General features: G+C 39.7%; 1 non-coding gene across 1 annotated transcript; it reads left to right on the forward strand.

Moving 5' to 3' along the window:
* Positions 1-7,734: 7,734 nt before the first annotated feature.
* LOC112760757 (small nucleolar RNA R71) lies at positions 7,735-7,842 on the forward strand. The gene has a single exon (XR_003181181.1). It is a non-coding gene; the product is annotated as a small nucleolar RNA R71 (small nucleolar RNA).
* The last annotated feature ends 8,190 nt before the right edge of the window (positions 7,843-16,032 follow it).

The raw sequence follows: 16,032 nt of genomic DNA on the forward strand, positions 1-16,032 counted from the left end.
CAAGTCATCCCAACTAGTGATGCTTCCTTGAGGAAAAGTTTCAAGCCATTGTGCGGCCTTGTCCCTTAATGAGAACGGGAACAGCAGAAGCTTGTAAGTTTCAGGATTCACGCCATTGGACTTGACAGTGTCACAAATCCTTAAGAAGGTAGATAGATGTTGATTTGGATCCTCCAATGGTCCTCCCCCAAACGAGCAGTTGTTTTGGACCAATGTAATGAGTTGTGGCTTCAATTCAAAGTTATTTGCATTGACATTAGGGGTGAGAATGCTGCTTCCACAATGTCTAGCATTTGCAAAGGTATAGGAGGCCAATACTCTCCTCTGCTGTGGGTTATTGTTAACCCCTCCTCCTGGATTAGATGGATCTCCTTCCATTTCGTGATATTCTTCCTCAGATTCTTCCTCTCCACAATATTTTTCCCTCTTTCAGCTCTTCTCAACCTTCTAAGAGTTCTCTGGTTAGTTTCAGATAAAACAGGAATGGATCTCCCTGTACCTGACATACAAACAAAACACAAGAAACACCACCAGTAACTCTTCAGTCTATTGCTAGAACGAAGTTTAGTTTAAGCAAAATTTCAAACAGTTAGCGTGTTAGTCAAAAATTAGAGAAACAGAAAATAAAAATGCTAGATCTAGATCACCACTTCACTTAATCATTGTCAATCTAATCAATCCCCGGCAACGGCGCCAAAAACTTGATGTGCGGAAAACGATCCGACACAAAACTCACCGGCAAGTGTACCGGGTTGCATCAAGTAATAAAAACTCACGGGAGTGAGGTCGATCCCACAGGGATTGAAGGATTGAGCAATTTTAGTTTAGTGGTTGATTTAGTCAAGTGAATCAAGATTTGGTTGAGAGATTTGTGATTTGCAGAATTTAAATTGCATAGAAAGTAAAGGGAATGGGTAAAGTGCATGAAATTAAAGAGAACTGAAATTTAAAGTGCTGAATCTTAAAGAACAAGAAATTAAATGGCAGAAACTTAGAACGCAAGAAATGTAAATTGCAGAATCATAAAGTGCAAGAAATGTAAATGGCTTGAATTGTAAAGGGAATTGGGAATTGGATTTGCAGAAATTAAACAAGGAAAAGTAAAATTGCAACAAATATAAGAGTGGAAGATGAATTGGATTGAATTGGATCTTGAAACAGGAATGTAAATGAGCTTGAAAGCAGTAAACAGAGAATGTAAAATGATAATTCAGATCTCAGGACCCAAGAGACTAGATAACCAAGTCTAGATCTCAATGCCTTCCTAGATCCAACAAGAACAATTGCAAAGGAAATGTAAATTGCAGAGAAAGTAGATGAAGAAGCAATTAACAGAAATTTAAATTCAATTGTGCAGTAAAGAAACAGAGAGGTCTCAGGATGAGATTGAAACAGAGTTCCTTCAATTCTCCAACCCAAGATCCAAGACAATTGTAATTGAAATTGAAAGCAAGAAAACAAAGAGGAAGGGAATTCAATTCTCCTTCCCCGAGACTTAGAAATTAAAATTCACTCCACACCAAAAGCTCTCCGAAAACTCTCTATGAAAACTAAAAGAAAAAGCTCTCCTAAAAACTTAAATCCTATGCTATTTATACACTTTCTTCAAATAGTCTTCAAGCCTTCAATTGGGCCTTTGCTCTTGATGGAATTGGGTTGATAGAGGCCTTGGTTGATTGCTCTTGGAGTTTGGAGAAGAATCGAAGTGAACCGGGTTTGGAATCATGAAAGCTTGAGCAAAACTTTGAGTAAAAGTTTGAGGCAAACTTTTACTCAAACTTTTCACATCAGCCACCCTATTTTGCTGCTACCAACGTTTGAGCCAAAGTTTGGGGTCAAACTTTTGCTCAAACGTTGGCCTCCCCTTGCACACTCATGGCACCAATGTTTGCCAAAAAGTTTGAGGCAAACGTTGGCGCAAACGTTTGCTCTCCAGGGTGTGTTGTTCATGGCGCCAACGTTTGCCAAAAAGTTTGAGGCAAACGTTGGCGCAAACTTTTGCTCTCCAGGGTGTTGATTTGTGATGCCAAAAGTTTGCCAAAAAGTTTGAGGCAAACTTTTGCTCAAGCTTTTTGCCCAAAAGTTTGCACAAAAGTTTGAGGCAAACTTTTGGTCCAACTTTTTGCTCCCTGGTTCATTTTCACTTATTCCAAAAGTTTGAGCTAAAGTTTGAGGAAAACTTTTGCTCAAACTTTTTGTCCTCTCTTCCTCCTAGCCATTCCTTCTTGCTTCAACCTTTCTCCAAGCTTTCTTCACCTATCATTAATCAACCAAACACATCAAAGCTATGCTCAAAATCATGAGATATTCATTCTTTCATAATATGTGACAATTATAGTCTAAAACCTCATGAAATTGCATTAATTCATACATGGTTGATTAAATCAAAGGAGACATGAAAATTTACCCAATTGGCTTGCTTATGGCTCAAGAAAGTGCATAATTCAATTGAAAACAAAAGAAAAAGGCTAGTGAAACTAGGCTAAGATGACTTGTCATCACCTGTCACGGCACGGCTAATCATCTGGAGGCATCACCCTTGTCAATGGTTACATCCTATCCTCTCAGTGAAAATGGTCAACGCACCCTGTCACGGCACGGCTATTCATCTGTCGGTTCTCGATCATGCTGGAATAGGATTTACTATCCTTTTGCGTCTGTCACTACGCCCAGCAATCACGAGTTTGAAGCTCGTCACAGTCATTCAGTCATTGAATCCTACTTGGAATACCACAGACAAGGTTTAGACTTTCCGGATTCTCTTGAATGCCGCCATCATTCTAGCTTACACCACGAAGATTCCGATTAAGAGATCTAAGAGATACTCATTCAATCTAATGTAGAACGGAAGTGGTTGTCAGGCACGCGTTCATAGGGAATGATGAAGATTGTCACGTTCATCACATTCAGGTTGAAGTGCGAATGAATATCTTAGAAGCGAAATAAGATGAATTGAATAGAAAACAGTAGTACTTTGCATTAACCTTTGAGGAACAGCAGAGCTCCACACCTTAATCTATGGAATGTAGAAACTCTACCGTTGAAAATACATAAGAGATAATGGAGTTCATTGGTCTCGGCCCCAGAGGGGAACCGGAGTAACCAAGACTGTGAATACAATGATAAAAAGTTCTATTTATAATAAACTAGTCACTAGGGTTTACAGAAGTAAGTAATTGATGCATAAATCCACTTCCGGGGCCCACTTGGTGTGTGCTTGGGCTGAGCTTGAGTGTTTCACGTGTAGGGGTCATTCTTGGAGTTGAACGCCAGCTTTTGTGCCAGTTTGGGCGTTGAACTCCACTTTGCAGCTTGTTTCTGGCGCTGGATGCCAGAATTGGGCAGAGAGCTGGCGTTGAACGCCAGTTTGCGTCGTCTAAACTTGGGCAAAGTATGGACTATTATACATTGCTGGAAAGCCCTGGATGTCTACTTTCCAAAGCAATTGGAAGCGCGCCATTTTGAGTTCTGTAGCTCCAGAATATCCAATTTGAGTGCATGGAGGTCAGAATCCAACAGCATCAGCAGTCCTTCTTCAACCTCTGAATCTGATTTTTGCTCAAGTCCCTCAATTTCAGTCAGAAAATACCTGAAATCAAAGAAAAACACACAAACTCATAGTAAAGTCAAGAAATGTGAATTTAACATAAAAACTAATGAAAACATCCCTAAAAGTAACTAGATTCTACTAAAAACATACTAAAAACAATGCCAAAAAGCGTATAAATTATCCGCTCATCACAACACCAAACTTAAATTGTTGCTTGTCCCCAAGCAACTGAAAATCAAATAGGATAAAAAGAAGAGAATATACTATAAATTCCAAACTATCAATAAAACAGAGCTTCAATCATATGAGCGGGACTTAAAGCTTTTTGCCTCTTGAATAGTTTTGGCATCTCACTTCATCCATTGAAGTTCAGAATGATTGGCATCTATAGGAACTCAAAGTTTAGATAGTGTTATTGACTCTCCTAGTTCAGTATGATGATTCTTGAACACAGCTATTTTATGAGTCTTGGCCGTGGCCCTAAGCACTTTGTTTTCCAGTATTACCACCGGATACATAAATGCCACAGACACATTATTGGGTGAACCTTTTCAGGTTGTGACTCAGCTTTGCTAAAGTCCCCAATTAGAGGTGTCCAGGGTTCTTAAGCACACTCTTTTTTTGCTTTGGACCTTGACTTTAACCGCTCAGTCTCAAGTTTTCACTTGACACCTTCACGCCACAAGCACATGGTTAGGGATAGCTTGGTTTAGTCGCTTAGGCCAGGATTTTATTCCTTTAGGCCCTCCTATCCACTGATGCTCAAAGCCTTGGGATCCTTTTTATTGCCCTTGCCTTTTGGTTTTAAGGTTTACTGGCTTTTTGCTCTTGCCTCTTGGTTTTAAGAGCTTTTGGCTTTTTCTGCTTGCTTTTTCTTTTTCTTTCTATTTTTTTTTTTCACTATTTTTTTTTCTTTTTTCTTTTTTTTTTCTGCAAGCTTTGTTCTTTGCTGCTTTTTCTTGCTTCAAGAATCATTTTTATGATTTTTCAGATTATCAAATAACATGTCTCCTTGTCATCATTCTTTCAAGAGCCAACATATTTAACATTCATGAACAACAACTTCAAAAGACATATGCACTGTTCAAGCATTCATTCAGAAAACAAGAAGCATTGTCACCACATCAATATAATTAAACTAAGTTCAAGGATAAATTCGAAACTCATGTACTTCTTGTTCTTTTGAATTAAAACATTTTTCATTTAAGAGAGGTGATGGATTCATAGGACATTCATAACTTTAAGACATAGTTACTAACTACTAATGATCATGTAATAAGACACAAACATAGATAAGCACATAACATAGAAAACGAAAAACAGAAGAAATAAGAACAAGGAATGAATCCACCTTAGTGATGGTGACGTTTCCTTCTTGAGGAACCAATGATGTCCTTGAGCTCTTCTATGTCTCTTCCTTGTCTTTGTTGCTCCTCCCTCATTGCTTTTTGATCTTCTCTAATTTCATGAAGGATGATGGAGTGCTCTTGATGTTCCACCCTTAATTGTCCCATGTTGGAACTTAATTCTCCTAGGGAGGTGTTGATTTGCTCCCAATATTTATGTGGAGGGAAGTGCATCCCCTGAGGTATCTCAGGGATCTCTTAATTTGCAGCCACATGTTCTACCACTGAGCTATAGACCCTTGAGATGAATCTTTCCATCTCCCATGACTCGGAGGTGGAAGCCTTTGTCTTTCCTTCCCCTTTTCTAGAGGTTTCTCCGGTCTTAGGTGCCATTAATGGTAATGAAAAACAAAAAGCTTATGCTTTTACCACACCAAACTTAGAATGTTGCTCGCCCTTGAGCAAAAGAAGAAAGAATAGAAGAAGAAGAAGAAGATATGGAGGAGATGGAGGGATATGTGTATGGATGTGAGTGGTGAATAGAAAACAGAAGGGATGACCATGAATGGAGAGAGAGAGGGTGAGGTGGGTGGGGATCCTGTGAGATTCACAGATCCTGAGATGATCCTGTGGTGTCCACAGATCCTGAGGTATCAAGGATTTACATCCCTGCACCCATTAGGCATGCAAAATGCCTTTGCACACAACTCTGGGCGTTCAGCGCTAGGTTGGTGCCCATTTTGGGCGTTCAACGCCTATTTGTTGCCCATTTCTGGCGTTGAACGCCAGAACCATGCTTGTTCTGGGCGTTCAGCGTCAGCTCCTTTCCAGGGTGCAATTCTGGCGTTCAGCGCCCAGATGATGCCCATTTTGGGCGTTCAACGCCCAGATACTGCCCATTTCTGGCGTTGAACGCCAGAACCATGCTCTGTTCTGGCGTTGAACGCCAGGCAGATGCTTCCTCCAGGGTGTGATTTTTCTTCTGCTGTTTTTGATTCCGTTTTCAATTTTTATATTTATTTTGTGACTCCACATGATCATGAACCTATAAAGACATATAACCAAGAAAAATATAGTTAGATAAAAATTGGGTTGCCTCCCAACAAGCGCTTCTTTAATGTCAATAGCTTGACAGTGGGCTCTCATGGAGCCTCACAGATGTGCAGAGCTTTGTTAAGACTCCCCAACACCAAACTTAGAGTTTAGATATGGGAGTTCAACACCAAACTTAGAGTTTGGTTGTGGCCTCCCAACACCAAACTTAGAGTTTGACTGTGGGGGCTTTGTTTGACTCTGCTTTGAGAGAAGCTCTTTATGCTTCCTCTCCATGGATGCAGAGAGAGATCCTTGAGTTGTAAACACAAGGTTGTCTTTATTTAATTGAAGGATCAATTCTCCTCTGTCCACATCAATCACAGCTCTTGCTGTGGCTAGGAAAGGTCTTCCTAGGATGATGGATTCATCCTCTTCCTTTCCAGTATCCAGGACTATGAAATCAGCAGGGATGTAAAGGCCTTCAACCTTTACTAACACGTCCTCTACTTGTCCATAAGCCTGTTTTCTTGAATTGTCTGCCATCTCTAATGAGATTTTAGCAGCTTGTACCCCATAGATTCCCAGTTTCTCTATTACAGAGAGGGGAATGAGGTTTATTCCTGAACCAAGGTCACACAGAGCCTTAAAGATCATGGTGCCTATGGTACAAGGTATTATGAACTTTCCAGGATCCTGTCTCTTCTGAGGCAATGTCAGTTGATCCAGATCACTTAGTTCATTGATGAACAAGGGAGGTTCATCTTCCCAAGTTTCAATACCAAATAATTTGGCATTCAGCTTCATGATTGCACCAAGAAACTTGGCAGCTTGCTCTTCAGTAACATCCTCATTCTCTTCAGAAGAGGAATACTCATCAGAGCTCATGAATGGCATAAGGAGGTTTAATGGAATCTCTATGGTCTCTAGATGAGCCTCAGAGTCCTTTGGTTCCTCAGAGGGAAGCTCCTTATTGATCACTGGACGTCCCAGGAGGTCTTCCCCCTTGGGATTCACGTCCTCTCCTTCCCTTACAGGTTCGGCCATGGTGCATATGTCAATGGCCTTGCACTCTCCTTTTGGATTCTCTTCTGTATTGCTTGGGAGAGTACTAGGAGGGATTTCAGTGATCCTTTTACTCAGCTGGCCCACTTGTGCTTCCAAATTTCTAATGGAAGACCTTGTTTCATTCATGAAACTCACAGTGGCCTTAGATAGATCAGAGACTAAGTTTGCTAAGCTAGATGGATTCTGCTCAGAATTCTATGTCTGTTGCTGAGTGGATGATGGAAAAGGCTTGCTATTGCTAAACCTGTTTCTTCTACCATTATTAAAGCCTTGTTGAGGCTTTTGATCCTTCCATGAGAAATTTGGATGATTTATCCATGATGAGTTATAGGTGTTTCCATAAGGTTCACCTAAGTAATTCACCTCTGCTATTGCAGGGTTTTCAGGATCATAAGCTTCTTCTGCATAAGAAGCCTCTTGAGTACTGTTGGATGCAGCTTGCATTCCATTCAGACTCTGAGAAATCATATTGACTTGCTGAGTCAATATTTTGTTCTGAGCCAATATGGCATTCAGAGTATCAACTTCAAGAACTCCCTTCTTCATAGGCGTCCCATTACTTACAGGATTCCTCTCAGAAGTGTACATGAACTGGTTATTAGCAACCATGTCAATGAGTTCTTGAGCTTCTACAGGCATTTTATTTAGGTGAATGGATCCACCTGCAGAAGTATCCAATGACATCTTTGATAACTCAGATAAACCATCGTAGAATATATCCAGGATGGTCCATTCTGAAAGCATGTCAGAAGGACACTTTTTGGTCAACTGTTTGTATCTTTCCCAAGCTTCATAGAGGGATTCACCATCTTTTTGTTTGAAGGTTTGGACATCCACTCTAAGCTTGCTCAGCTTTTGAGGAGGAAAGAACTTGGCTAAGAAAGCCGTGACCAGCTTATCCCAAGAGTTCAGGCTGTCTTTGGGTTGAGAGTCTAACCAGATTCTAGCTCTGTCTCTTACAGCAAATGGGAAAAGCATGAGCCTGTAGACTTCAGGATCTACTCCATTAGTCTTAACAGTATCACAGATCTGCAAGAATTCAGTTAAGAACTGAAAAGGATCTTCAGATGAAAGTCCATGAAACTTGCAGTTCTGCTGCATCAGAGAAACTAGCTGAGGTTTCAGCTCAAAATTGTTTGCTCCAATGGCAGGAATGGAGATGCTTCTTCCATGTAAATTGGAGTTAGGTGCAGTAAAGTCACCAAGCATTCTCCTTGCATTATTATTATTTTCGGCTGCCATCTCCTCTTCTTGTTCGAAAATTTCTGAAAGGTTATCTCTAGATTGTTGTATTTTAGCTTCTCTTAGTTTCCTTTTCAGAGTCCTTTCAGGTTCTGGATCTGCTTCAACAAGAATATTCTTATCTTTGCTCTTGCTCATATGAAAAAGAGAGAACAGAAAAATAATAATAATAGGGGTCCTTTTTACCACAGTATAGAGGTCCCAGTGTGAGTAGAAGAAAAGAAGAAGAAGAAATTCGAATACAGATGGAAGAGAGGGTTCGAATTTGGGTAAGATGAAGTATTAGTAGATGAATAAATAAATAGAATAAGATGAGAGAGGGAGAGGATTTTCGAAAATAATTTTTGAAAGAGGGTTAGTAATTTTCGAAAATTAATTTTGAAAAGGGTTGGTAGTTTTTCGAAAATTCAAATAAAAAATAAAATAATTAGTTTAATTAAAAAGAAATTTTGAAAAAGAGGGAGATATTTTCGAAAATTAGAGAAAGAGAGAGAGTTAGTTAGGTGGTTTTGAAAAAGATAAGAAACAAACAAAAAGTTAGTTAGTTAGTTGAAACAAATTTGAAAATCAATTTTGAAAAGATAAGAAGATAAGAAGTTAGAAAAGATATTTTGAAATCATATTTTGAAAAAGATGAGATAAGGAAGATATTTTTGAAAAGCTATGATTGAAATTAGTTTTGAAAAAGATTTGATTTTTAAAATCATAATTAATGACTTGATTCACAAGAAATCACAAGATATGATTCTAGAACTTAAAGTTTGAATCTTTCTTAACAAGTAACAAACTTGAAATTTTTGAATCAAAACATTAATTGTTATTGTTATTTTCGAAAATATGATGTAAAATTAAGAAAAAGATTTTTGAAAAATATTTTTGAAATTTTCGAAAATAACTAAAAAAAATTGAAAAAAGATTTGATTTTTTGAAAAAGATTTTGAAAAAGACAAGATTTTTTTAAATTGAAAATTTGATTTGACTCATAAAAACAACTAGATTTTAAAAATTTTTGAAAAAGTCAAATCTAATTTTCGAAATTTTAAGAGAGAAAAAGGGAAAGATATTTTTTTTGGATTTTTGAATTTTTATGATGAGAGAGAAAAACAAGAAAAATGATGCAATGCATGAAATTTTTAGATCAAAACAATGAATGCATGCAAGAGTGCTATGAATGTCAAGATGAACACCAAGAACACTATGAAGATCATGATGAACATCAAGAACATATTTTTGAAAAAATTTTAATGCAAAGAAAACATGCAAGACACCAAACTTAGAATTCTTTAATGCTTAGACACTAAGAATCCAAGAATGCATATGAAAAACAAGAAAAGACACAAAACATGCAAATGCAAAGATCAAACAAGAAGACTTACCAAGAACAACTTGAAGATCATGAAGAACACTATGAATGCATGAATTTTTCGAAAAAATGCAAGATAAAGATGCAATTGACACCAAACTTTCAACTTGACTCAAGACTCAAACAAGAAACATGAAATATTTTTTATTTTTTTGATTTTATGAATTTTTTTTTGTATTTTCTTTTAATTTTTTTGAAAATCATTTTGAAAAAGAAAAATAAGGATTCTAAAATTTTTAATATGAATTCCAGGAATCTTATACTCTAAAGCTCCAATCAAAGGGTCAGGCATGGCTTAATAGCCAGCCAAGCTTTAGTATGTAACTCAGACATGACACGTCTAACATGCCCTACAGTCGTAGCTTTACAGCCAGCCAGGCTTCAACATGCTTTATGAAACACTAGAATTTATTCTTAAAAATCCTGAAGAAAAATATATTTTTTTTTTGAAAACATTTTTATTTTTGTTATTTTTATTTTTAATTTTTTTTTTGAAATTTTTTTTTTTTGAAAACAAAGGAGAAATTTTTTTGAAAGATTTTTGAAAAATTTTTGAAAACAAAACAAAAAGAAAATTACCTAATCTGAGCAACAGGATGAACCGTCAGTTGTCCAAACTCAAACAATCCCCGGCAACGGCGCCAAAAACTTGGTGCGCAGAAATTGTGATTACACTTTGATTATGTAAAATTCATCGCTCTTTCTTTCCCTGGTAATGGCGCCAAAAACATGATGCCAATACCATGGTTCACAACTTCGCACAACTAACCAGCAAGTGCACTGGGTCGTCCAAGTAATACCTTACGTGAGTAAGGGTCGAATCTCACGGAGATTGTTGGTATGAAGCAAGCTATGGTCACCTTGTAAATCTTAGTCAGGCGGATATAAAATAGTAATGGGATTTTCGAAAATAATTAATAAAATAGTGATAGAAATACTTATGTAAATCATTGGTGAGAATTTCAGATAAGCGAATAGAGATGCTTTCGTTCCTCTGAACCTCTGCTTTCCTGCTATCTTCATCCAATCAATCTTACTCCTTTCCATGGCTGGCTTTATGTAATGCATCACCATTGTCAATGGCTACTTTCGGTCTTCTCTCGGGAAAATGATCCAAATGCCCTGTCACGGCATGGCTAATCGTCTGGAGGCATCACCCTTGTCAATGGTTACTTCCTATCCTCTCAGTGAAAATGGTCAACGCACCCTGTCACAGCACGGCTATTCATCTGTCGGTTCTCGATCATGCTGGAATAGGATTTACTATCCTTTTGCGTCTGTCACCAGCAATCACGAGTTTGAAGCTCGTCACAGTCATTCAGTCATTGAATCCTACTTGGAATACCACAGACAAGGTTTAGACTTTCCGGATTCTCTTGAATGCCGCCATCATTCTAGCTTACACCACGAAGATTTCGATTAAGAGATCTAAGAGATACTCATTCAATCTAATGTAGAACAGAAGTGATTGTCAGGCACGCGTTCATAGGGAATGATGATGATTGTCACGTTCATCACATTCAGGTTGAAGTGCGAATGAATATCTTAGAAGCGAAATAAGATGAATTGAATAGAAAACAGTAGTACTTTGCATTAACCTTTGAGGAACAGCAGAGCTCCGCACCTTAATCTATGGAATGTAGAAACTCTACCATTGAAAATATATAAGTGATAATGGAGTTCATTGGTCTCGGCCCCAGAGGCGAACTGGAGTAACCAAGACTGTGAATACAATGATAAAAAGTTCTATTTATAATAAACTAGTCACTAGGGTTTACAGAAGTAAGTAATTAATGCATAAATCCACTTCCGGGGCCCACTTGGTGTGTGCTTGGGCTGAGCTTGAGTGTTGCACGTGTAGGGGTCATTCTTGGAGTTGAACGCCAGCTTTTGTGCCAGTTTGGGCGTTGAACTCCACTTTGCAGCTTGTTTCTGGCGCTGGACGCCAGAATTGGGGAGAGAGCTGGCGTTGAACTTCAGTTTGCGTCGTCTAAAATTGGGCAAAGTTTGGACTATTATACATTGCTGGAAAGCCCTGGATATCTACTTTCCAACGCAATTAAAAGCGCGCCATTTTGAGTTCTGTAGCTCCAGAAAATCCAATTTGAGTGCAGGGAGGTCAGAATCCAACAGCATCAGCAGTCCTTCTTCAACCTCTGAATCTGATTTTTGCTCAAGTCCCTCAATTTCAATCAGAAAATACCTGAAATCACAGAAAAACACACAAACTCATAGTAAAGTCCAGAATTGTAAATTTAACATAAAAACTAATGAAAACATCCCTAAAAGTAACTAGATTCTACTAAAAACATACTAAAAACAATGCCAAAAAGCGTATAAATTATCCACTCATCACCCACCATGGTATGATCGTTCCTTCTTCAAATTTTAATTTTATTTCGTTTTGTTTGTTTTTAACTTTATTTTATTCTGTTTTATTTTACCTGGAATTATTCAAAATATCTGCATAAGCATTGCATATAGAATTCTGCATACTGCATAAAAAAAAACAAAGCACCCCACGCGTGGGCGTCGACTCAAAATCGACGTCACAATCCAACGCCCAGAAAGTTGCACTGGAATCGTGCGGCTGGTATGCGTTAGGCACAATTTGGGCCACGGGTTCGCATCAATGACGCGAACGCGTCACTTTCACTTTACACACCCCACGCGAAAGCGTGGGCGACGCGTACGCGTCGTGTGGAAATTCTTGCCCCCTCATTTGAAACAGAGAGTTGCGCCTAAACGACGTTGGAATTGTGCGTTTAGCACAATTTTGAGCGACGCATACGCGTGCTCCACGCGTACGCGTCATTTTCTTTATCCCTCACTCGTGCGATTGCGTCAATGACGCGTCCGCATCATTGTGTTTCCGCTTCAACCATGCATTCGCGTGACCCACGCATCTGCGTGGATTTGAATCCACTTAACCCAACCCACGCAAAACCCTAGCCCCCCCGCGTCACCATGTTTTCCCCTCCCTCACAGCCTTCTCCCTTCTCCTCTGTAACCACCGCCGCCGACCAGCCACCACCACGCCGCCCCACCTCGCCGTTCCCCCGCCACCGTGCCGCCCTTGCCGAACCCCCCTCCTCTCTTCTCTTCTTCTCCCCTTCTTCTTCTTCAAGTTTTGCACTAATTGGTTTCAACCAAGCCAATTCATGGATGAATGGGCTAGCATTCTTATTCTTTCTGATTCCCTTATTCATTAAATAGCATTATTGATGATTTTATTTTGCAATTCTTTTCTTTATATGATTTATCATCAATAATCTACAATATCTACTTGAATGTGAGTTGCTTATTATTCAAGTTTTTTCAATTTATGTTAATTAAGAACCACAACACCATGCCACTTACTTTAGGGTTTTTTCGACTTCAAGTGGCATGCCCAGTCTTCAATTGCCTTCAACCCCTTCTCTAGATTATTGTACCAACGTGCCACCCCATGCTGTTCAAGTGGCACGCCCATGGATTTGTGAACTCTTCAAGCTTGGCGTGCCACGCCTGGGTTCTTAAGTGGCACGCCCAAGTGTCTTCTTGGAGCTGGCGTGCCATGCCTTCGATACCAAGTGGCACGCCATAGTGGAGGTTCTTCTTGGAATGGTGAGTTGGCGTGCCACGCCCCTTTTGCTCAAGTGGCACGCCCATAGTAGTTGGTGGGTTAGGCATGCCACGCCTAACCTGGTGTTCCACGTTCCTTTTGTGTCCTCCATTGTTGCTCTCTAGAACTTTGTACTAGCGTGCCACGCCCAGTCCCTGGCGTGCCATGCCCACATGCATGCTTGGACTTCCCCTCTGGAATTTAGTACTGGCGTGCCATGCATAGCTCATGGCGTGCCACGCCAGTGCATTTTTGTGGCATTTGCTCGCAAGTGGCACGCCAGTTTCACACGCCCAGCTTCTTGTTTGTCTTCTACCCATTTTTTAGGCCTTTTTCACCCGAAATTCACCACAACTCATCTCAAAGTAGTGTACCATCATATTCATCAAATAATGCATGAATTGTACTGATCAAATGAGATTTATGCTCTTTTATTGTCTTCTTTATGCAAGAAAGAAGGGTAGATGATGCAAGTCATCACCCAGATTTTACAATGCAGCCGTATCAAGTGCATCATCCAACTCCGGCTGTAGATTTTGAACTAAAAACTACACTAATCAACTTAATGCCCAAGTTTCATGGCTTACCTGCTCAGGAGCCCATCAAGCACCTCAGGGATTTTCAGACAGCCTGTTCTACTGTTAGGCGTCAGGGTGCAAATGAAACTTCTATTCTGTTAACTGCCTTCCTATTTTCTCTTGAGGGAAAGGCGAGGGAGTGGTACTACTCCCAACCTGAAGCGACTATTACTAACTGAGATACGCTCAGGAGAAAATTTCTGGAAAAATACTTTCCAACTGAAGTTACAGACAGACTGAGGAAAGAGATCTCCCACCACATGATTGACAGGCTAGTATTGATCAGCTATTTCACTCAAGGCAAGAAGCCTTGGGATAAAACTACATTAGATGGTGCTAGTAATGGTTCTCTGAAGAAGTATAAGACCGCAGATGAAGCATGGCAACTAATCAGTGACTTAGCTGAGTCCACCAAGAATCACAGGCACAGGAATTGCCACTCAAAAGCTGTTGCAAAAGTTTCCTCTAGCACTGAGACTTCTGCTCTTACACAAAGTATATGTGAAATGACCAACCTATTGAAGCAATTACAGTTGAATCAACAACAAGAAGCTCAGCCTTCTCCACCACAGCAAAGCCAACAGTTAGTTCCCCAAAGAATATGCGGAATATGTGCTGATTATAGTCATTATATTGATGAATGCCCGCAGCTCCAACAAGAAGACAATACTGTGGCAGCTACTCATAACTTCTATGACCGCCCAAAGCAAGGATACAATCAACAAGGCGGCAACTACAACTAAGGTGGGAACTATAACCAAGGATGGCAGGACAACTCTAACCAAGGTTGGAGGGATAATACCAACCATGGCTGAAGGGATAACTATAACAGAGAAGGCAGAGACAACAATGGAAACCAAAGGTGGAATAACAACAACAGACAGCAGAATCAGAACCAACCTTACAGAGCTCCTCACCTAAGGCAATCACAAGGACCCCAGAAAAACCAACAACAAGTACCACAGATCACTTATCCCACTTCCTCACCAAATGACGAGATGCTTCATTCTCTTGCACAAGGACAACAAGACATGCAAACTACACTGAACTCTACTCTAAATGGTCTGAATGCCACTTTACAAGCTCTCGCTTCCTGGATAGATTCATTACCTACTTCTACTAACGAACCTTTAAGCTCCAGTAGAATCCCTTCTCAACCCTTACCTAACCCCAAGGGTGGCATCAATGCCATCACTTTGAGGTCCGGAACCACGCTGCAAGAGAGGAATCAAGAGGAGCCAATCCCACAAGTACACGCCTCAACTGAGGATGTGATAGAAGTGGAAGATGCTGAAGAGAAAGAGGAAGCACAAGACATTGTTGAAGAAGAAGTAACTCAGTAAAGGAATGGAGCACCAAAGGATGCAGAAGCTGCAAGTGGTGCCATTCCTATCCCATTTTTGCATGTTGCAAGGAAGTCCAGAAAGCAGATGGAACTTGATCACAAAACGGTAGAAATTTTCAAGAAGGTTGAGGTAATTGTTCCCCTTTTTTATGTTATTTAGCAAGTACCTAAATATGCAAAGTTTCTGAAAGATTTATGCATACATAAAGATAAAATTAATGAGTTAGAAACTATTCTTTTAGGTAGTTCTATATCTGCTTTAATGGGAGGTATACCTGAAAAATGTAGTGATCTAGGTCCATGCATGGTTAACTGTACCATTGGAGGTGTAATATTTTCTGATTGCATGTGTGACTTAGGAGCGTGTGTTAGTATAATGCCATTGTCTATATATGATCCCTTCCTTAAAATGGTCGGCAGCTCATTTTGTGTTAGCAGACAAAAGCATTATTACAGTAGTTGGCATTGCTGAAGATGTATTAGTGAGCATTAAGGGGCTCACATTTCCTATTGACTTCTATATCCTGGAAATGCCCCCTAATGACTCAGGAAGACCATCATCAATCCTGCTTGGAAGACCATTCCTGAAAACCTCGAAGTTCAAGCTGGATGCATTCTCAGGAACTTACTCCTTTGAGATAAATGGCAGAACAGTAAGTTTCAGTTTAAATGAAGCTACGAAGCACCCTCCGAAAGATCATTCTATCTTCCAGTGCAACATCATTGATGAAACTGTAGCTCAACTTCACCAAGAAGAATTAGAAGAGAAGCACATGGAGCAAGGTCCAAGTGTGGGGACACCCTCTGAACATAAGGAAGACACCTTACCATTACCACTAGCCCCGGATGATCCAGAACCTAGCCATGAGCAGAAATTGGAATTGAAGCCCCTTCCTCCACACTT

Source organism: Arachis hypogaea, chromosome 16 (genome assembly GCF_003086295.3).
Source record: "Arachis hypogaea cultivar Tifrunner chromosome 16, arahy.Tifrunner.gnm2.J5K5, whole genome shotgun sequence".
Taxonomy (NCBI): Eukaryota; Viridiplantae; Streptophyta; class Magnoliopsida; order Fabales; family Fabaceae; genus Arachis; species Arachis hypogaea.